The sequence below is a fragment of the Zootoca vivipara genome, chromosome 2, assembly GCF_965207765.1.
Source record: "Zootoca vivipara chromosome 2, rZooViv2.hap1.1, whole genome shotgun sequence".
Lineage (NCBI taxonomy): Eukaryota > Metazoa > Chordata > Lepidosauria > Squamata > Lacertidae > Zootoca > Zootoca vivipara.
In genome coordinates, this window is record NC_142584.1 from 37,568,550 (window position 1) to 37,591,724 (window position 23,175).

General features: G+C 44.8%; 1 protein-coding gene across 9 annotated transcripts in view; it reads left to right on the forward strand.

Moving 5' to 3' along the window:
* ARHGAP44 (Rho GTPase activating protein 44) overlaps positions 1 to 23,175 on the forward strand; it is a 92,476-nt gene that overhangs the window by 23,820 nt on the left and 45,481 nt on the right. Inside the window, exon 1 of one of the 9 annotated variants that reach the window (XM_088661659.1) lies at positions 21,235 to 21,315. The exons of the other annotated variants lie outside the window; for them this stretch is intronic. The gene's annotated coding sequence lies outside the window, so the exon portion shown is untranslated. Of the gene's footprint in view, positions 1 to 21,234; positions 21,316 to 23,175 lie in introns of those variants that run through there. 9 annotated transcript variants of the gene reach the window in all.

Consider the following 23,175-nt stretch of genomic DNA (forward strand, 5'->3'; position numbering starts at 1 on the left):
TGCATATGCAGTATTTTCTGTCACAGCAGGTTTAGGGTGTGTGCATGTGTGATTTGTTTGTTTAAACACTATTTTCTTGCATACCTCTATGGGTATGCTGGTAGGAAGGATTTGACTGAATGCTTCCTCCTGTTTTCTCACACTGGGTATCTGCATGAGGGCATCCCATTTGAAAATAGGATGTCCTCACTTGCTCCATGGCAGCTAGGGTTCTCCCACCACCCGTCCTCAACCTAGAATATGAATCCAGCCCATTTAGCGTAGAGAACAAAGATCTTCCTGAACTGAGATGCCACTTGGTCACATGGAACATGCTCAGCTTCTTTGTTTTCTAACCATGGGGAAAACAGAGCAGATGAGAGTAGGAGATGAGATGAAAAGCAAAGGCGGCATGGGGGCGGGAATGAGCCTCTCCAACAGGGAGAGAACATTCTCCCTACTAAGCCACCTACAAATATAGCTCTTAATAGAAAAGGCAGCTCATTTGGAAACACTGTTTTAGCCACACGTTTGCTGCATGTGCTGTTGCCGAGTCTGGATCTGCTGGATCTGGCTCAGGAACATCTCTTTTTTAAAAGAAAGAAAGAAAGAAAGAAAGAAAGAAAGAAAGAAAGAAAGAAAGAAAGAAAGAAAGAAAGAAAGAAAGAATCTAAACCAGGGGTCAGCAACCTTTTTCAGCCGTGGGCCGGTCCACCATCCCTCAGACCATGTGGTGGGCTGGACTATATTTTGTGTGTGTGGGGGGGGAATGAACGAATTCCTATGCCCCACAAATAACCCAGAGATGCATTTTAAATAAAAGGACACATTCTACTCATGTAAAAACACACTGATTCCCAGACCGCCCATGGGCCGGATTTAGAAGGCGATTGGGCCGCATCCGGCCCTTGGGCCTTAGGTTGCCTACCCCTGATCTAAACCCTAATTTGTTTGTGAATAGCAACCAGCAAACATTTAGAAGACTGGTCTTAGTGACTGTACTTACTATGATTTCATTGTCTTTGAATGAAATCTCATTGTTCAAGGAGGATTCCAAAGATGACCAATCTAACGAACTATGTTACAACTGTGCCATAGTTAAGAACTAATCAAATCTGCGCAGGGGAGATACATACTTTTAAATGAACTGTTGTCTGTTGAAAGCTAAACAAAACAATCTACAAAGCTGGTTAAAAATGGAGAGTAGAACAGAATCATGGTGAGTTGGTGCAGTCTTAATTGAAGTAATAATAATAATAATAATAAGGAGTGTGCATCAGAACTGGATGAATCATGAAGCGAAGCAAGGCAGCTCAGGTGAAGCAGGATCTGCATGAGTCAAAATGGGGGTTGGGGCTGAAGCGCTTCATGGTGCTTCAGCATTCCAGATATCAAAAATTGCTGCAGACAAGCTCTGCTGAAAGCAAAAGTAATGCCTCTCACCTTATTACAATGCCAGGGTGGCGAGATGGAGGAATTGAGAGCAATCACTAGAGTGGTGGCAGGCCAGAGGACGAGCTCCATTGACAGTGGATGAGCTCCACTGACAGATCAAGCTCATAATCCAGCAGTGGGGAACCTCTGTCCCACAAACCTAAGTAGGCCCACCAGCCTCCCATTTCAACTTCCAGATATAATGTCAGGTGTGGGGCAGGTAAAGATGGGGTTTCCTGCCAAAAGCAGGATTTTCAGCCCCCACCAATCAGCTGATCTTCAGTGCCTGCAAAGGCCTGTGCCATTGCAAGCACTGCTCTTTGCAAGCACTGCCAATCTATGGATTGTTACCATCTGCAAAGCCCTGCAGTTTGCAAGCATCACCAAGCAAATGATCATTGGAATGTGCAAAGTGCTATGCTTTTTGCCCATGTACTTTGAATTCAAACTGCATGGACTAAGGAAAGCAGGTCACCTGTCATTGTGATGTCAGGTGACTGACAGAAGGTGTGACCTTGCATGGAACGTTCATCGGATTCCACCAATTTTTTTAAAAAAATCTATAGAAGAAGGAGAAGAAGAGGAGGAGGAGTTTGGATTTGATATCCCGCTTTATCACTACCCGAAGGAGTCTCAAAGCGGCTAACACTCTCCTTTCCCTTCTTCCTCCACAACAGACACCCTGTGAGGTGGGTGGGCTGAGAGACTTCAGAGAAGTGTGACTATCTCAAGGTCACCCAGCAGCTGCATGTGGAGGAGCGGAGACGCGAACCCGGTTCCCCAGATTACGAGTCTACTGCTCTTAATCACTACACCACACTGGCTCTTTATAGATCTCTATAGATGTTTATGTAAAAATATAAATATAAATAAAAAAAATAAAAGGTGCCCAGCACAAATATTCTGTTACTTGACAGGCTCTATCCACTCTTCAGGGGCAAGTATGCCTGCAAATTTTGGCTACTTTGTCAAAAGTAGGAATATTACCACCATTTTTTAAAAAAATCAGTAGTGAATTGGGAATAGGAACAATACGTACTTGAACAGACACTGAGACAAGTTGGACAGTGTACAAAAGCAAAGGTAGGCTGTTTTCTGAAATGCCAGATGGGGCTCTGAACCAAATCTTATGGTTGATGCACACCTCTAATAATAATTCTTAAAAGCTCAACAAATTTCAAATACAGTTGTTCTCAGAGTTTTTTGAGCTGTAACTTTCTGAGGATTTTCTTTGAAATTGGAGGGAGGGCACAAGGAAGTTACTGCTCCTGTCGATGATTTTAATTGGAACACACTGGGCATTTTATGACTTCAGTTTTCCAAGAATAAACTGCCTAGTACCAGCTTGTGACTCATGCACCCTCCCCTCTTTCTCGCACTTGCACACATTTCTCCAAATTGCTGCTACCTCTCTGCTTGGAAGGAACAGGGGAAGAATGTGTGGAGTAGGCATTTAAGGAAGATGATGGGACAGGGAAGGTAGGAGCCCGTTTTTAGTTGACAAGTGATTGAGTGCCATGTGAGCACTAAGCCTGTACTGGGGTGAGGAATGATGTCTCTGGACTGTCTCCCATCATCATTAGTTATTACCATGTTGGTTGAAGCTGAAGGGAATTGGAGTCAAATGGTCCAGGTCCCCTATCCCTGCCATTTGCAAACTAGAGCAGCCTCCAAAGCAATCTCTTTCCCCACTGGCTGGGAGAGGTGTGCCAGTATGAGCACAAAAGAAATTGGCCATGTGCACTTCCCCAACCTTTTCTACTCCAGCTAAACAGCCCTTCATAACCAATATGGTGTGCAAAGAGTTCTCAATCCAACAGTGATGTTATAGTAATGTCTGCAGTGTCTTGAGGATGTGTTTAGTCTTCTTTGAAAAATGTCCTTTCAAGAGCTGTAGCCCATAGCTATTCCCCACTCTTGTGCAGAGAGCGATTTTATTTCCCCCCATCATGATGCAGCTGTAGTGACAACTTGTCGGACCGGCTTAGCATCACATTGGAAGTGCTATGACATCCTCTCCTGCTCTCAGATGCATTCTTCGCTCCAGGCACAAGAGCATATCGAGAATGATATATCTAAGGAGCACCGCCTGGCTTGGTTTCCTGGCCTCCACTCACATCATCATAATGGCAGGCTGTGGTTGGAAGTGACACGGCTTTGCATTTGTAGAATGTCAGGGTTCTTAGGATGGATGTAGCAAACTCCCTCCCTCCACCCACCCACCGTCAGAGTGAGAAACCACCCACCCCCTTTCCAGAGGGCAGGAGCAAACTTTTGTTTCTTAATAATGCCACGCAATTCTCCTCCAGCCTGTACTTTCAGAATGCTGTCAGTATGCAGGCCTGTTGCTAGTGGGTGTTGTCAGCCTTCTGCCTTGTCTGTCCAATGCCATCTTGGAAGCAGATTTCTAGTGGTGGACAACAGAATGAGTTCCATTCCCATATGGCTTGCAGTGCCCAGATGGCTCTTCTGAGAAGTTGCTTCAACTACTCATACAAATGTGGTTTCTGATGCAAATTTCAAAACTGTGGCACCCAATGAAATGTAAAATTCTACTATCTGTCTCAAACCCAAGGGTGTGGGGCATCACCAAAGAGATCCCATTTTATGACATGCTAGGATTGCATCTATAACAGTGTTTGAAATTCTCCAGGCGTCAGGCGCATTTTGCACCTGGCTATCGGCTGCTTGCAACCAAGTGAAGATACCCAGGTGCCAGGATGTCTCCACCATCTGGAGGTGCATGCCTGAGGGTCCTTGGATCTTGACTGTTTTCACACAGTAGCCACATACCCTGTAGCTTTCTTTTCATAATATTTTATCTGCACAATCAGAATGAATTTCAGGAACCAGAAAGTTGTATTGAAAAATATGACTTGAGTTGCCTGGCCCCCAAATGACAACTAGGAATAATAATAATAATAATAATAATAATAATAATAATAATATTTATACCCTGCCCATCTGGCTGGGGTTCCATTTTGGCCACTGTAACTCTGGTTTAAGGAGGCATTTGGTGCCTAGCTTAGCAACTCACTAAGCTAATATATCTGAGTTTCTAACACTAATCTGTAATAGCAAAAGTTTCCCAAAATGTGTGTCATGATCTCAGTGAAAATTGTAGAGGGGAAGGAATTGGGTACCTGTGGCGACGTCCTGTAGTGGAAGAACCAGTCCAAACTTTTCCCTAATCCAAACATTTTGCAGTTTGGCACTAGCTTTGAGGTGGTTTGAAGCACAGAGAATAAGAAACCACCCAGTTCTCCTTCATCACTCCCTCCCTGTGAAACTCCTACTCCTGGGCTTAGATACTTGGATCTGTTGCCAGGATCAATGAATGGCCTTTGCATGTGTGAAAAAAATTGTCTGCTTCCTTAGCTGTTCTATTAACCAGTGAATGGTTGATTGAGAGATTGCCTGCCTCTTTCCTGTTCGTCTTCTTTTGAATTTGACACAGGGCTCCCTGTGGCAACAAGGTCTTCAAAGCCCTCTCTCCCCAAAAGGAATATTGTACCTGCATGTGGCTTTGAAGTGCAGCAGCCCATGTCTAATGACTTCCCTATTCCTCTGACACTGAATGTTCCATTACCTCATCAACACACCAGAGGTAATTGGCAGGTTGTGAGGAATCTATTGCCTCTCTAATTGGACCCATACCTTTTATGAATGTACAGGGCAAGGTTGGTTCCATCTCTGAGGATAGTGTGAGTCGGTGTACTAACCTGACCCATATATTGACGTCTGGTTTGCGTAGCCCTCTCAGTTCTTTGCCGGCAGCAGTTTCCACACAGGCTACGACAGGCTTACGGCCACGTCATTTTGCCACAAGTGTATTGCCAATATGTGCCAAATTCGGCTCAGATCCCTGTTTGACATATGCCACCACAAATGTTGCTTTTTCAGTCCAGCTTTTGGCTGCAGCATACCAATGTCTTGTTGGGTCTGGCGTGGTTGGGAATCCACATGGACTGACTGAAAACCTGCTCTTGGACACTGAAATAGTGAATTGGCCCATAGGGAATGGAAAGTAAGAGCAACTTTTTATAGCTGGAAAGGGAATTCTCAATGGACACAGCTGAAATAGAACAAAAAATATCATATCCTGCACTTAAATAGAATTCAGGACATATTTAATATTTACTGGCTGTGGGGGCAATGTGGGGTAGGGAGGAAAAGTTGGTGCTTCAGAATTTAGATGGAAAGCTTGCTTGGCAAGCATGCAAATGCTTCTAGTACTGATTCATTTTTTAAAAAAAATCCTGGTGCCAAATAAACTTGTAGATAACACAAATATGCACAATATATGAGAAAGGCACACCTTTTCCCCAGGAAGAATATGCAGTCTGTTTCTGGAAGTTTGTTTGTTTGTTTAATTAATTTCTATACTGCTCTTCATCTTAAGATCTCAGGGCAGTTTGCAATATAGAAACACGAAAATATATACCATAATGTTAAACAAAAACAATACCACCCCCCTGAACACACAGTTTAAAAGACCATTGTTGTTGTTTAGTCGTTTAGTCGTGTCCGACTCTTCGTGACCCCATGGACCAGAGCACGCCAGGCACTCCTGTCTTCCACTGCCTCCCGTAGTTTGGTCAAACTCATGTTCGTAGCTTCGAGAACACTGTCCAACCATCTTGTCCTCTGTCGTCCCCTTCTCCTAGTGCCCTCAATCTTTCCCAACATCAGGGTCTTTTCCAAGGATTCTTCTCTTCTCATGAGGTGGCCAAAGTATTGGAGCCTCAGCTTCACGATCTGTCCTTCCAGGGAGCACTCAGGGCTGATTTCCTTAAGAATGGATAGGTTTGATCTTCTAGCAGTCCATGGGACTCTCAAGAGTCTCCTCCAGCACCATAATTCAAAAGCATCAATTCTTCGGCGATCAGCCTTCTTTATGGTCCAGCTCTCACTTCCATACATCACTACTGGGAAAACCATAGCTTTAACTATACGGACCTTTGTCGGCAAGGTGATGTCTCTGCTTTTTAAGATGCTGTCTAGGTTTGTCATTGCTTTTCTCCCAAGAAGCAGGCGTCTTTTAATTTCGTGACTGCTGTCACCATCTGCAGTGATCAAGGAGCCCAAGAAAGTAAAATCTCTCACTGCCTCCATTTCTTCCCCTTCTATTTGCCAGGAGGTGATGGGACCAGTGGCCATGATCTTGGTTTTTTTGATGTTGAGCTTCAGACCATATTTTGCGCTCTCCTCTTTCACCCTCATTAAAAGGTTCTTTAATTCCTCCTCACTTTCTGCCATCAAGGTTGTGTCATCTGCATATCTGAGGTTGTTGATATTTCTTCCGGCAATCTTAATTCCTGCTTGGGATTCATCTAGTCCAGCCTTTCGCATGATGAATTCTGCATATAAGTTAAAAGACCATAGATTGTTTAATTAGCCAAAGGCCTAGGAGAAGAGGAAAGTTTATCCTTGAACTAAAGATATGGAATGAAGGTGCCAGGCGAGCCTCCCTGGGGAGAGCATTCCACAAGCAGGGAGCCACCACAGAAAAGACCTATTCTCATGTTGCCACCCTCCAGGAGGCTCATGAAGAAGGGCCTCAGATTATGATTGCAGGGTCTGGGTCAGTTCATATGGGGAGAGGCAATCCTTGAGATATTGTGATCCTGAGGCATTTAAGGCTTTATAGGTCAATATCAGAAATTTGGTCTGGAAACTAGTTGGCAGCCAGTGCAGTTGGGCCAGGTTTGGCATTATATGCTCAAACCATCTTGCCCCATTGAGCAGCCTGACCACTGAATTCTGCACCAGCTGAAGTTTCCAAACCATCTTCAGAGACAGCCCTGCATATAGCACATTTCAGTAATCTGGAGTGAATGTGCATTATCCTTGTGAAAAAATAGCACTGAAAGCAGCACTCAGGTGAGTTATCAGTTAGATTTTGTACACTCTGTCTTTGTAGTTCAAAGGTCACTTGTATACCTGAAGGAGCGTCTCCACCTCCATTGCTCTGCCTGGACACTGAGGTCCAGTGCCAAGGGCCTTCTGGCGGTTCCCTCGCTGCAGGAAGCCAAGTTACAGGGAACCAGGCAGAGGGCCTTCTCGGTAGTGGCACCCGCCCTGTGGAACTCCCTCCCACCAGATGTCAAAGAGAAAAACAACTACCAGACTTTTAGAGGACATCTGAAGGCAGCCCTGTTTAGGGAAGCTTTTAATCTTTAATAAATTAGTGTATTCTAATATTTCTGTTGGAAGCCACCCAGCGTGGCTAGGGAAACCCAGCCAGATTGGGCGGGGTATAAATAATAAATTGTTGTTGTTGTTGTTGTACCTTTAATGCTGGTTTGAAAGTTCCTTTGATGTCTGAATACTGCCCAAAGTGTCAATGATAGTTTTTATACTTCTATAATATACTTGCAACTTCTAGCCGATATAGGTAAAGGGACCCCTGACCATTAGGTCCAGTCGTGACCGACTCTGGGGTTGCGCGCTCATCTCGCATTATTGGCCGAGGGAGCCGGCGTATAGCTTCCAGGTCATGTGGCCAGCATGACAAAGCCGCTTCTGGCAAACCAGAGCAGCACATGGAAACGCCGTTTACCTTCCCGCTGTAGCGGTTCCTATTTATCTACTTGCATTTTGACGTGCTTTCGAACTGCTAGGTTGGCAGGAGCTGGGACCAAGCAACAGGAGCTCACCCCGTCACAGGGATTCGAACCGCCGACCTTCTGATCAGCAAGCCCTAGGCTCAGTGGTTTAACCACAGCACCACCTGGGTCCCTAGCCGATATAGAGCAGTGCATAATTATTTCCTAGAGAGTTCTGTCCACCCTCCCACCTTATAAAAAGGCTTTGGGTTGGATCTAGGAACCTCTGCAACAATAGTTTCATGTTAGGAGAGTAGGCTGGAAATAGTCAAGCACACAGGGGTTTACAGTTGTCAATTTCCTCTCCCTTTTTGACCTCTCATCTTGTCCATCCTTAATATTTCCTCTGTTAGAGGAGAATAGGCTTTGGCTGAGATCATTGCCAGTTTCACCACAGTCTCTAGCACCTCTTGGAGGTCAGCATTACTTCCATGTGGGCAACAAGTTTCATCTGCAATGCTGGGGAAATGGCGCTGTGTACTGGTGGTACTCTATGTCAGGCATCCCCAAACTCGGCCCTCCAGATGTTTTGGGACTACAACTCCCACCATCCCTAGCTAACAGGACCAGTGGTCAGGGATGATGGGAATTGTAGTCCCAAAACATCTGGAGGGCCGAGTTTGGGGATGCCTGCTCTATGTGGTTGTGACTTCAGTATGGAATTTGGCAAGAATGGGTGCTGTAGCCATAGGACCCAACACTGAGAAAATGTATGGGGTAGATCAGGCATCCCCAAACTGCGGCCCTCCAGATGTTTTGGCCTACAACTCCCATGATCCCTAGCTAAGAGGACCAGTGGTCAGGGATGATGAGAATTGTAGTCCAAAAACATCTGGAGGGCCGAAGTTTGGGGATGCCTGGGGTAGATCTAACTCTACAATGTGAACATCACCACTTCTTAGACACAGGCCTTTTTCTTGCCACCTCCTTGGGGGAGAGCAGAGGGAGACAATCTTAGAACTGTGTCTTGTTATATGACTTTTAATAACGCGCCCCTCCCCTTTAACGTGCTTTTAAAAAACTCTGTGGATTTGTTCTAATGTATCACGTAACCAGGGAAACAGCCATTTATAGCTTGATCCATAGTCCCTGGATATCTTGGTTGCTGAATTTCAAGTGATCTGTGATTTAGTGGGTATATGATTTTCTTTCCTGTGTTCATACCCATTCTTAGCAATGCTGTGGTACTGCCATATTTGCTCTAGAGCAGCTTTCCCCAACCTGGTGCCCTCCAGATGCTTTGGACCACAACTGGTAGGAGTTTTGGTCTAAAACATCTGGAAGGCACCAGGTTGAGGAAGGTTATTCTAGAGAAACAACATCTGGGCTCTTCAAGTGAGGGGGCACATGCATTGCCTCTGCCTTGTTTGAAAACAGTGGGATTGAAAATATGTGAATTGGGGTGGGGTGGTTTAATTATGCAGATTAGGAGAAAATAAAAACATGTTGGGGTATATTTGTGTGCCTTCATGGCACACCTGACTCTCAAATATTTTCATACCCATGTTACCTTGCAAGCCTCTCCCTCTGTTTCTCCATGCTCATGTCCAATCTTCTTCTGTATAATCTCTATCTACTTTGATCTGGCCTTGGCAATCAAGGCATTGCAAGTTTTTACCAATGTCCAGTCAAACAGCAGTGCAGAATTCCACACTTATAAACCAGCAGTCTCTAGAACAGGCACCCCCAAACTGCGGCCCTCCAGATGTTTTGGCCTACAACTCCCATGATCCCTAGCTAACAGGACCAGTAGTCAGGGATGATGGGAATTGTAGTCCAAAACATCTGGAGGGGCGAAGTTTGGGGATGCCTGCTCTAGAATGTTTCCAAGTGGAATAAGCATAAGTAAAGTCCATCCATGTTGCCATTTCAACATTTGACCTTCTCACGTACTTACATGTATTTATTTATGGCAGAGCCTTATGTTCCAAGGGGGAAAGGGGGGCATTAAACCAGTTTCAGAATTTAGGGATGAGAAACCCATCCCGATCCCAAGCAAGACAGTTTAAAGCCTCTTATTCATCCAGTTCTGTTTAGATACTGTACTATTTCATGTGTATCTCAAATTTTACGTTCCTTACCTTCACATCCCTAATAACAGGGGAATTGTCTTTTGATCTTGATCCTTAATATATGAATGAGTTAGCAACATGTCCATCATTGTCGCCAAGGTAAATGGAAGCAAAAAGAGCACCTGCACATTGCAGGGCCCCCTGGATTCATTTGCTTCCATCTGTGGTGGTGTCAGTCAGTGAAAGCTGGACCACCAAGCGTCAGGGGCGGCAGAGGGCAAGCTTTTCTCCCTGTGCAGTTGTATCTTATGTTCAGCCTTTTCCTTTTTCCTGTGGGAGAGGATGGCCACCATTCACTTATATGCAATCAGCTAAGGAGTCTGCTCAATGACACCAGTTCACAGAAAAAACTATTACCTGCCCCGTGAACACTCCAGTTGGCTTGGGAGCTCATGTTTGGCCCAGCCTTGCAAAGTGTATTCTACTTTTTGGCAGGTAGGAGCCATTGAGACTCAAGCCTACTCTTTCTAGCCTGCTCCCTCGTTCCATTTCTCGGCTACTGTAGATGTCAGGGAAACGCATTAACTGCCTCTCTTTGTGACACATATTACTACAAGTACGCCTCCTCAGCTTCTATGAAAAGTAAGGTACACACATAAGGGGAAATATTAATAGCCATTATTGTACCCATTCTTCCCTCTAGCTGAAAGAGATGTGTTTGATCAAGCCCTTCTTGTAACGTGAATTCTTCACTTTTAAGAATGTTCTAGCTTCTGTTCTTTGCATTTTGTTCCAGTTCATCTTTCTTTTTGGTTCTTCATTGGTTCTCAGAAAAGTTGCACCAAACTTTTGCATGTGCATACTTGTTTAGCCCAGTTCTAACTTGGCTGACGCTGCATTTCACTGCTTCCCTCTTAAAGTGAAGCCCACTGGGGATTAGGAACAGAAAATGGGCAAATGTGGAATTATTTGGCTCTAGGGTGATTCATTGCTGCTTCCCCTTTTCCCTCTGAACAAAAGAGAAGCCAGGAAGCATTAAAGGAGCATATTTCTGGGTGTCTTGTTCAGCCGAAACTTTCACACTGAGGAAACTTACCCAGCCTGTCTCAACGCAGAAGCTGCTTCCCATCTGTCACCAGCATGGTCAGCACTGCTGGAGAAGGAAAACACTTCAGTTCATTGACAGCTGGAGCTGTGACAAGAGTGATTTGGCAGCAGCACAGCTGACACAGGGAGCTGTGTTTTGCAAGGGCGAGCAAAGAGTTGCAAGGTGGTAAGCCACCGTCTTGCAGAACCCATATACCTCTTCAGCACAAAGCTTCCCCAAAGAATCATGGGAACTGTAGTTAAGGGTGCTGGGTATTATAGCTTTGTGGGGTAAACTACAGTTCCCAGGATTCTTTGCGGGAAGCCGTGTACTTTACATGTATGATGTGGCCAAGACTCTTTTTATGTTTCTGATGGAAGCAACTGATAGAACCAAATGACCATGCAGTGGTGGAGCTTCATGCTCCGGCACCGGGGGCGGGCCTCCCGGAGGGGTGGGATACGTGTTCCGGAGGCGTGGTGCACCTCCCGGAGGGCTGTAGCACACCTCCTGGGGGCGTGATGCGCCTCCCAGGGGTACGGCATGCCTCCCGGAGGGGCGTGGCACACGTTCCAGGGGTGAGGCGCACCTCCCGGAGGGGTACAATACGCGTTCCATGGGCGGGGTGCACGTTTTGGGGGCAGGGTGGGCACCCCCGATGGCGCCCCTTGGAGCCCGCCGCTCAGGGCGACCCGCCCCTACCGCCCCTATCTTCCTACGCCCCTGTGACCATGATTCTCATAGCTGCCAAGTTATCCCTTTTTTAAAGGGATTTTCCCTTATGCTGAATAGGCTTCCTCGCGAGAAAAGGGAAAACTTGGCAGCTATGGATTCTTAGGACCTGAGACACATGGCTCTTGGGAGGTGCTTTGCCCCTACCCTCCACAATTCCTTTCCTTCACTGGCTCCATGCTTGTGATACACAGTCTGCTTGTTTCAACAGGTCTTTCTGAGCAGAAGCTGCAGTGTCTAGAGGTTCACTAATTTTGACAGACCTTGGCACACACACCCCAAAAATTGTTGCCACAGCCTACCCCTGCTCACTCCGGCAAAGAGGGAATGGCTTGTATTTATTCATATATTTCTAGTATTTCTTACCTGGGTTTTGTTTGACACCACCCTGTACTCAAGGCCTTGGTGATAGAGTGAGTGTTTGCCCTTTTTCCTAGCTCTGAACTGAGGAGAGGTCTCAGCTTCGTTGTGCCAAGTCTCAGAAACAATCAGCAGCAGGAAAAGAGAAGAAGAAGAAACCTCACTGATCTTTCAAGAGTCTCCAGGGCTTAACACACATTCAGGGAGCCTGTGCTCCATGTTCAGCAGGAAAAGGGTAATTCTCCCTGATGCTGCACTTCCCAGATAAAATGATGTGAAGGGCATTTGTAGACCCTTGGCACTGCAGTGTTGGGTTCTTCTGCAAACCTGAGCTGTAGTCAAAAAGCAGAGGGATTTTCATCCAAACACAGATGGCAAGTCACAGCAAATTTATGTTGATAAATTTAAACTTCATAATTTGTTCTAATCACAGAACTTTGGCCCCTTGTTGAAATTATTATACATTTAGAGGTATAGTTAACATGAATAAAACCTATATAAATTCTAGCATTATCTAACATGTTCTGCTTACCAGTGAACTTGGAAAACTGGGCAGTTTGGCTTGCTATTTACATGGTTGTGGCTTATATATATATATATATATATATATGCTTTAAATCAGTAGCCATTGCCTTGCAAAACAAATGACAATCTTGAAATTAAGGGTGATTTCTGCTGAAAGTGGTTGGGATTGCATCGTAGTCCCAATGGCTATGGCAGCATTTTTCAATGGAGACTCGTTAAAGAGAATTGGTTTCTAAAATCCAAACTGGATTTAATGTCTAAAGCTGCTTCTTTTTGTCAAAGTCAAATGCTTAACAACATCTATGCCCAAGAAGAACCCCACCCTAGTAGATACTAATTCAGAAGGGTCCAATGCAAAAGTCTAGATGTAGCAAATGAGTTCTTTGCCTTGGGATTGAGCAGGATGTCTAGGGGCAAGTCTTTTGACCATTTATGTGTTCATAGGAGTTTATAAATGTCCTCAGGCATCCAATTTCAGTTTGCTTCTGGTCTTAGATAAGAAAGAGGCTGATAATCCCACTTTCTAAGTGTGGTTCGTGTTGGGAGATTCGTGTTGAACCTTTTGACCAGTCCTGGAGATGACTTTTTACAATGGAAGAGGCAAACTCCATGCCTGATTTCTAACAAGGGATCAGAAGTGGGGGGCACACCTGTATGCAAATCGCTCTGGCCAGGAAACCCATACCCAGAGGTGTGGTGGGAAAGCATTTTGCACATGCTCAAGTGTATGCTTATCTCACCTCTTTCAGGGCTGAGCACTCGCTCTGGAAATCGGTTTTGAAATACTCTGGTTCAGGTTATGCCTTGTTCACACATCTGGGAAAGGGAGGTGTTGCAAAGAAGCTCCCTAGCTTCCACACCCTCCTTGCAAGGTAGGACTACTGAGAGGAGCCCTTTGTGTAGTTCACACATTGGGGGACGGGGACCACCACCACCTGCATTCTGATACCTCAGTCTGAACATGGAGAAATATGAATTTCAAATATACAGCAGTTCGGTAGCTTTAGGCAGAAGACTGAGCATGGATGAGATCTTCTAAGTCAAGGCCTCATATTTGACTTCATGTTTCTAATTTAGGTATTCCGTTAAAGAGTTTGCATAAAGCAAGACAGAAATTATAGGCTGCAATGAATAAATATAAGCAATATATTCTGCTAACTCAAGGTCAGGGAACCTATGGTCTTCCAGATGTTTCTGGATGTAGACTCCCTTCATTTCTGACCACTGGCAAAGCTGGTTGGGACTGGTGTGAGTTTTAGCCCAATAACATTTGGAGGACCACAAATGCCCTACCCTGACTATTAGACTCCATCTGACTGGTCACATGCTTCCTCCCAGCCCCACCACATAAGATTTGCTAGCCCTTTGCTTGCCGTTGGAAGTCTGCTTGTTCCCTGCCAAAACAGAACCTATGCCACTGGCATCAAGAATTGTGCTACGCTGGAACTGATTTTAGGCTTTGTTCGTCCTCATGAGGTTAGACCACAAGACTGTCTCACTTGTTGCCCTACAGACGTTGCTGCACTCCAATTCCCATTGGCCACAGCCAACATAACTTATAAGCAGGGATGATGGGAGTTGTAGCCCATAAGCATCTGGTTCCACAGGTATGTAGGATGGCCAGACTAAGCAAGTTTTGAGCCCGTGGAAAAAGTTATTGGGAGGTGTAAAGGGAAACCATCTACAGTGGTACCTCTACTTACGAATTTAATGCGTTCCGAACGCACATTTGTAAGTCGAAAAAATTGTAAGTCGAATCCGATAGGAATGCATTGGGAGAAAAAAATCGTAAGTCAAAGCAACCCTATCTAAAAATTCGTAAGTAGAAAAAATCCTATCTAAACCGCATCCAAGATGGTGGACGGAGCTCCGTTCGTAAGTAGAAACATTCGTAAGTAGAGGTACCACTGTACTCCTTGTTTACCAACAGGATGAGATTATCAGGAAAGTTGCAGATGATGACCCCAGAACTACTGCAATACAGTGTTTTGCATCACTCTGGGTAGATTCACATATAAATGACATATGAATTATAAATTGCATATAAATGCATGTGTATGTAGTCTTCTTCTGTTCTGCAGTGATGGCCTGGAGCCTGCAAGGATAGAATCTGAAGTGGTATATTGGACCACATCTGCTCATTAGGTGACTCACAGTTAGGGAACAACAGAAGATAATTCTAGAGCTGTGTTTAATGAACTAATGAAATTCGCACAGACACATGGAGAGGGGGAGAGTATGTTAAAAAAAACCAACCTCTAACAACATAGACCGCAGCCTAGCAACAGCATGATGCACCAATAGAGAAACTGGAACAGTCAATTCCTCTGGGGAAAAACAAATGTGTTTCCAGTTTGATTTCCTTCGAAAACTGCACAAAGGAAATAAGCAAAGGACTGTTCCTTCCACTCTTCCTGATTTGTTGTAGAAGCAGATAAATGTTGTCTGTAAATACAGCGTGCAAGCTAATTCAGGAAGCCCATTCTGTGCAGAATGATAAATGCCAATGCAGCCAATATCCTTGCCTCTTGTGGTCTGGACTTGTAGAAAGTATATCCCAGAAGGAATTATGGAATTACACTTTTTTTCCCTTGACTACATGGGCATAGCAAGGTTGTACTGCAGTGGCCTCTTGTGGCACTTGTTTTCTTTCCCCTTGGCTAAAGCAAGGAGAGGAGCTGGATCTCCTTAGGAAGGTGAGGCCTAGGCACATCTGGTAATGGAAGACCTTGGAATAGTCAGTCAGTGGGTAGATGGCAGTAGAGAGATTCCTTTGGTATAGTATGGTGGTACCAATTTAATTGTAGGTGTCTGTATCCTAGTACTCTGGTTTAAAATCTGTTGCCAGGAAACCATGTGGGAGAAATGCTCATTGTGCTATTGGCTCTTCTCTCCCATGTTGTACAAAGCTCCGTCCTCCACAAAAGCATATGTGTCGCTTCCAATTCACCTACTCAACACTCTGACCTTCCAGCCACATGGCATCTGTCTATGCCTCTGTGTTGTTCTGGTTATTGCCAACTCCTGCCTTCTGTCTCCCACCCAAACTGGAGACTGATGACCATTCATGGGTTGAAAAGACAGCAATGGCTTCAGCAGAAGCCAAAGGCCCTCTAAGTATTAAGAAGGCAAAAGGAAGCATGAACATGGAAGTTGCCTGGCGGGTGATTCCTGGCCAAGTGACTTACCTCAAGGGCTTTGTGTACGTGTCATATTCTCAAAGGGCCTGTGATGAGCTTTGCCCAGAAAGACACTCCACCTCCTTTAGTAGGGTATTCTGTTTGAAGAGTAGCAAAAGGATAAAATGGCTGCTAGCAATTAATTAAGAGTGTGTGTGTATATAATTTATATGCTGCTTTTCAGGTCAAAGCTTTACAAGAATAAAAACTACAACTCTTCCCACCAGCCACTGGCATTCAGAGGCATACTGCCTCCGGCCATGGAGGTAGAAGATAGCCATTGTGGCTAATAGCTTTTGATAACCTCATCCTCCACAAGTTTGTCTCATCCTCTTTTAAAGTCATCCAGGCTGGTAGCCATCTCCACTATTCATGGGAGCGAATTCCGTAACTTAACTTTGTCCTGTGTGAAGAAATTCTCTCATTTAATCTTCATTGGATGACCTAGTATATATACCTCTATAATTTCTCCTTTTACTCACCTTTTCTCTAAATTAACCCCCCCCCCATAGCTGCCAAGTTTTCCCTTTTCTCGCGAGGAAGCCTATTCAGCATAATGGAAAATCCCTTTAAAAAAGGGATAACTTGGCAGCTATGAACCCCCCTCCCACTGCTGCCAAAGGTTATACCCTTTCCTCATAGGGGAGTTGATCCTACCCCTGGTAATTTTGGTTTTCCTCTGCCTTCTGAAAGGAGTGAGGCACACTGTCTTGCAACAACTTTGTAGATTATCTACCTGATACTGCAGCCCCTGCATTGCTTCTGTTTGCTCTGTATAAACTGGCTGATTATTTTGCATTGTTTACTCTCTCTAACATCCTGTCTGATATTTGAACCCTCTACTTTGCTTATTTTCCTTCGCCTGAGCAACCACAGTGCAGGTAGATGGCAGCATATGTCTGTTTTTATACTCCTTCCCTTGTGCATCATGAGATATCAGCATGGTAAACTTGCCTCCCACCTGTGCTAGCTCACCTACAGGTAGAAGGCCAACTCAGAATGACACCCTTGGGGAAATGCTCTCTGTACAACCTATAGGGGAGCACTCTACTGCTTCTCTGTATCTGGCAATGTGTGGATTTTTAGGCCTTTCCTGTCCCATTTTCTTCTTCTACGGAGCATAATTTGGAAGTGTGTGAATGTTTTTGATTCCTATCAATTCCATTTGCAATGTGCCATCATTGTCCCTCTAGCTGTCCTTTCCCGCTGCACTCAAGCTGTCCCTGCAGACTGCTGGAGTGTAGTCACATTCCCTTCATGCCTTCTTGGTTGCTGTGTACTCGTTTTGCATCCTGACCACTCTGCTTTAGAGGAAATAGGAGAGAGAGAGAGACTGATTTGATGCCATTGCTTACTACTTCTTTAGAGCCTGGGGATCTGGGTATGCAGTACAGGCAGGATAGGAGTGCAGTGTAAGGATGTAGTTATCCAGACTTAGTGGGGTCCTTGATGGGACCAATGACAAACTCTCTGCCCAACCGACCATGTGGGGAGGAGGGACTGGGGGAGTGAAGAAAGGAGCTCTCAATGGGCTTTTGATATTCCTGGCTTCTTTTTGTGATGGATTTGGCAGCTCTCTCCATCCCTCTCTCTCATCCCTGCACCTTAAGTAACTGACTTACGGAAATTATGCTTGTGCGCAATTCTGACTGTGATTGCAAAACCAAGATGTATGTAATGTGCAGCAATTATTTGAGAGATTGGAGACCTTCCGCTTATTTTTTGAGATGAGTGATGAGATATTTCATTTCATTTTACCATGCAGGGACTATTATTCTCTTTGTCCCTTCCCATAATGTTTATTCCTGAGACCAGCCATGGCATCCCATGAAACCTGCCTTTGCTTCAGCTTGTTGGTATTGGGATGGGGGGCAGGATAGTTCCCTTCATTATCAGCTCCTCCCCACCCCTTCCTCTTGGGAGCACCATTACTTTCTGCTACTAGAAATCCCTGGGCTCTCCATGTCTGTCATGTTCTGTTCTTCAGCAGATGTTTTTGCCCACACAGTCTGGCTTAGGGTGAGGAGAGCAGATTGCTGGCACACACTCATCGAACCCATCAAGATGCAGCATCAATGTTTTCTTATCCTCACTTCCTTCTTAATGCTAAGTAACTGGATCCATGAGAGGAGCACTAGGAAGTTGATACAGCAAACCCTTTACTATTTGCCAACAGTATATGACTGATGCACAAGCATCTCTGAAGGTTTCAGCCAATCCTTTTTAATTGATGTGTGCCATGGAATCTGGATGCCCTGTGGCTGCTCCCAAGCTGAGGCTGATTCCTGGTATCTACAAGTGTTAATTCCTTTGGGTGAGTTATCTGTTCTGTTCTGGTCCTTTGGAGAAGCCCATGGAGCAAGTCAGGTCAGTTGTCTCAGCACCATGGAGAGCTCCGAGTGAGCAACTTGCACTGATAAAGATTGAAAGTGAACTGAGGGTTTTTGAGACAATTTTTCCAATCTGACACTCTCCTATGTTCTTCCTCCCTTTGGAGAACTAGAGTCTTTTAAGAGTATTAGCCCTCAGGCCTGAAGATGGGCACTTCTCCATCATACACTACCCACACCATTCAGCTAGTAAGATAATGTGAGATGCATTCAATTCCTTAAGCCTGCAAGAAGGCAACCATGGTGCTTTGGTTCTATGGGCCATTGTGCTATGACATCAGGTTCGTTGGACTCCTGTCTGCCAAACTCTGGTTCAGTGGTGCCCTGCTCACCAGCATCAAGCTCAGAGCCAGAAGCCTGTCTGACTCCTTTCTCAATGACACTATAGCTACTGACTTTGTTTTCTGGTCACTGTTGGATTCTATGGTCAAGACATTACGGAGCCAACTTTTTATTTAATCCCCATTTTCTCTTCTCCCCACTTCCACCCACCACACTGCAGCATCCAACTGTACTTCCATGTTTTTATTCAGCTGATGTATGCACAAATGCAGAATTTACAGGAACTTAACTGGTTGGGTGTGGATTCCTCTTGCCATTCAATAACTTTCCAATGGGTGTTCATCAGTCCCTAGTATTTGGATGCTGGAAAAGTTTGAGAATGTATAATTCAGTAACCTGTTGACTCTGTGCAACATGGTATCCAAATACTAACTCCATCCTCATAGTGAGAACTGGGTCAGAAGGAAATGGGCTGCTTTGTGTTGTGCTGTTCTTCATTAAATAAAATGGTTGTGCTTTGATCATGCAAAACCTGCTAAAGTCAAATATTAGCCTTCATTAAATAAAATGGTTGTACTTTGATCATGCAAAACCTGCTAAAGTCAAACATTCACCTTGCAGACTGAAATGCACATTCCTGGTATATGTGGGACCATTGACAACTTGATATTTGACTGTGATTCTTTTAAACGGAATGCCTCCTGGTAGACTATGGGCAGGGGATTCAATCTGTCACTTTTTGTCAGCCTCCAGCTGGGTTCACATCATTTGCCCAATTTCCAACAGTTTTGGGATTGTTTCAAACCCACCCGTTTTCGTGAGATCACCAGCTGTACCTCAAACTATGAGTTTGTAAAGGTGGGTGTGGTTTGTTCATGGGAGAGCAGCAATTTTGGGGAGGAATCCAGCTTGCCAGATGCCATGTGTGGGAGAGATGCTTATTTTGTTCTTGGAGAAGAACACCTACCTGCTGTAGAGTGGTAATTCTTTATTTAAGGAACCTTGTAATGCAGCACTACCTTTATCATACTTTAACATCTCATTTTGTCATTTCTGGCTAAGTCAGGCTTTGTAGGTGAAGTTCTATGCTATTTTTGTTACTTGTTTTTCTGATTTCATGTTCTATTTTGTGTTCCTTTTTTAAAGCTCTTTATTTACATGGCAGGGATTTTGCTGAAGTTCTTGCTTTACATGGAACATTAAGCAGAATTCAATTTTGTGATATTTCAAGCATTCCTTTACATAAACCTTTCAGCTTGGCAGACAGAACAACCCCCTTTCCTTTGTGCTGTTCTGAAAGTTCTCCTGATGCCCAACCAAGCCAATTGTGGGAGCATGGGTGAGGAAAAAGAAGGGCAAAAGCCCCAATGTACGAGCAGAAGCCCTTGGTGATGTTGGAAAACCTTGGTGTTAAAAAATAAGGAAATAGTGCATTCCTGGTATTCCTCATTTGTGGTTACCATTTACCGGTACAGTATCTCTACCTTCTTGGATAGAAAAATGTGTTGGGATGATAGCCACTCCCATGGATTAAGCGACCTGATTAGCTTTTTCACATCTAAAAAGTCACTCAAGGACTGGTCCAAGTGTGATATTGGCAGGATCAGCGCTTGAGACCATAATAAAGGGTGTCCTCAAAAACCTCATTGTGAGGATGGCACAAAAGGCATAAGTTGCCCTCAAGACTTGGGAGAAAGTCCACTCCACCTGTTGGTAGAAAGAATAGGGTGCTAGAATGAGGGATATTGAGGATGCTTCCACTGTATTAAACTATAGAGCAGCATTCAACAGCCTCTGGTGAAAATACTCAGAAAATTGTGTTTTGGTTTGAAATAGCTGTTTGATGTAGTGCTGTGCTGCAAGTTCCTCAAGGAACCGGTAACTGTGAAGAGTGAAAATGACATCAAAGATGTGCCAATGGGGCACATCTACATTAAAATTAAAATCTACATCCCAATTTCCACAGCGCTAACTGATCTCTGGCTTCTGAATTGTGGCAAGTTTACCAGAGCAATGCACCCCTCTGCTGAACTTGCTTTCACGTCAGTTATGTTACGCTCAATAACATTTTCTTCCAAGCAACTGTTCTGCTTATGTCTGGTACCATAAGAGGTTGTTAGAAGCAGCCAATCCCAGGAGGAAACAGATAAGCTCTTCAATATTTATGGGGCAAAGATATATTCAGTAATTCCACAGGGAAGGCACAAAACAGTGGGAAGAGTGTGTTTGTTTTAACCTTTCCAGTAAGTGGAAGTGCCATTGTGGAGGAGGCTGTATGCTACTCTTCTTCTTCCATTTTTAAATTGTTTTCTCTCTGTGTCCCTGTTTGGGGAGCGTGTAGAACAGCTCATTTTCTTAAGCCGTCTGGGAGCTTCTTGCTAAGCCTATTTCTCACTTTCTTTCCAGCTGGCACTTAGAACATGCTGTTAAAAATAAGCCAACTTGCACAGAAGCACGTTGGCTGGCCTTCCTTAGCTGCTTCAGAATTTGACCATTGTTCCATCCTCCATTATTATTGCTGCCAATGCTTGGCTACGGTGCCTTGCTACCTTCCTTCCTTTAAAGGAGAAAAAAAACCAAGTTACAATTTTATTTGCTCAGGTTGACTGGTGCAGTTCGGGAACCACAGCTCAATTGATGGAAATGATAGAAGATTATCTTCATTGCTAAAGTGTTTGATTTCTGATTAAGACAGAACTTGTTTGAGGACAGCAAGGCAAAGGCAAGGTTTGTTATTCTGTTTAAAATGTAAGCCCCCCCCCCTTTTCTTCCATACTGCTCGTAATATTACAGAGTGCTCTATTATGAAAAGGAAAGTAGGGAGTTCCAAGGCGTAAGTGCAGCCACACTAAAAGATCAACCCAGGAAATGAATGTAGAAGTGGGCATCCACAAATGATGTAAGAGTGCAGGCAACTTGGTGTGGGAATCGTCATTACGTTGGGCACGTTGTTGTATGTGGAGAGGAGTAACTGAGAGAGTGAGGGAAGGCATAAAGTGGGATGTTCTCTCATGCAAGGAATGATGTTGGTTCATACTGGCTGGTTTTATTCCTCCACTGCCTTTTATGAAAGGAGGAATTGCTGTGCAGCAGCTGCTGCAGATTGCTCTCTGAAGTCTTCTGCTCCTTTTATTTGGCTTGCTGGGCTCATAAACCTCATTGTGCTCTACAAGGCACATACTGTAAATAAATAAAGAATATCACCGGATGTCAGGGGGCATCCACAGGGTCCGCGGGAGGAGGGAGGCAGGAGATCGGGTTACAGGGATCCCCGGCCCCTGCTCTCCAGCAGCACCTCGTCCAGCCGGGAGAGCAGTCAAACCTCCAGCGGGGAGGAGGGGGAGGCGGTCAGCACCACGGAGAGAGGGCTCCAGGATGTTGGCTCTGAGCCCTTGCACCACCTTGGCCAAGAGGGCTTAGAGAGGGAGACGCTACTTCTGTCGTCCCAATTGCGCAGGGGACTGAAACGCAAAGAGGGGAGGCGGAGGCTAGGGGTGTCCAAGTTCTTATGCTGGGGTAGAAACCGGAAGGGGGCACTACCGGATTCTGCTAGCGACTAAGGCAGTCATGAAACTGTTTACTCTTCACTGTATATAGTATGCACAATAAACCTGTAAATAACCAGGTTGGAGTCCTGTGTGGTTACTCGTGAGCAACCACTCCACGATCCTTACACCACCTTTTTGTCCAGACCTGAAAGGCTGTATTTCCTGAGAAACCAGCTGGAAAAGGTTGCAAGCCCAATTAATTAAAGAAATAAAAGAGAAGTTCTCGTAGACTCTGTCTATTTACCAGCTTCCTTCTGATTCAGGAGCAGCCCAGCCCAGCATTGTACATTCTGCTCAACTCATGGTATGCAGGTTTATGAGCTATGTCACAATGAACGGTGGGTCCTCTTGAAAAACCAGGGAGAGCTATTTATCTCATTGATTACATGGAATGCTGTTGGGTGTGGGGAGAGACCTCAGATGACATCCATCATTTGAAAACAATGCAAAAGGGCACAAGTACTTTGTTGTGTGGTTGTTGTTGTTGTTGGTGGTGGTGGTCGTTGTTTGTTGGGTTCTAGTTTTGCCGCCGCCTTGCTAAATTTTAAAGTGTGACATTTGGGAGCAGCTGGATGAGGAACCTTTAACTTGGCTCTTGATGAATGAACTGCAGTGTCACTATGCAGAGTCTGTCTAGGAGTCTCCCAGGTGCTCCCTCCAGGTCCAGAGGCAATTGTTATGCTCTGCATATCAGTTGTTGGGGGAGCAGCAGTGGGAGGAAGGCAGCTACTGCCTTTTATGTCCAGCTTGTGGGCATCTGGCTGGCTGCTTTGGAAAATGGGGTGCTGGACTCGATGCAACTTTTAGATCTGATCAGTGCTAGGTTCTTATTTTGTTGCCAAGTGTCACCTGTGTTTAGAAGATTTGAGAATCAGTTGGTGTGCTGTAGCTGAACTGTGGAGACTTCTTTAATTCCTCCTTTTGGTAGCTTTTATCCTATGTTAAGCAGTTGCTCTGTGGGGTTTGTCATCTAAAAGACTGACCATCCAATCAAGCGAGAAGCTTTCTTCCATACAAACGTGCATCCTCTCACAGTCCT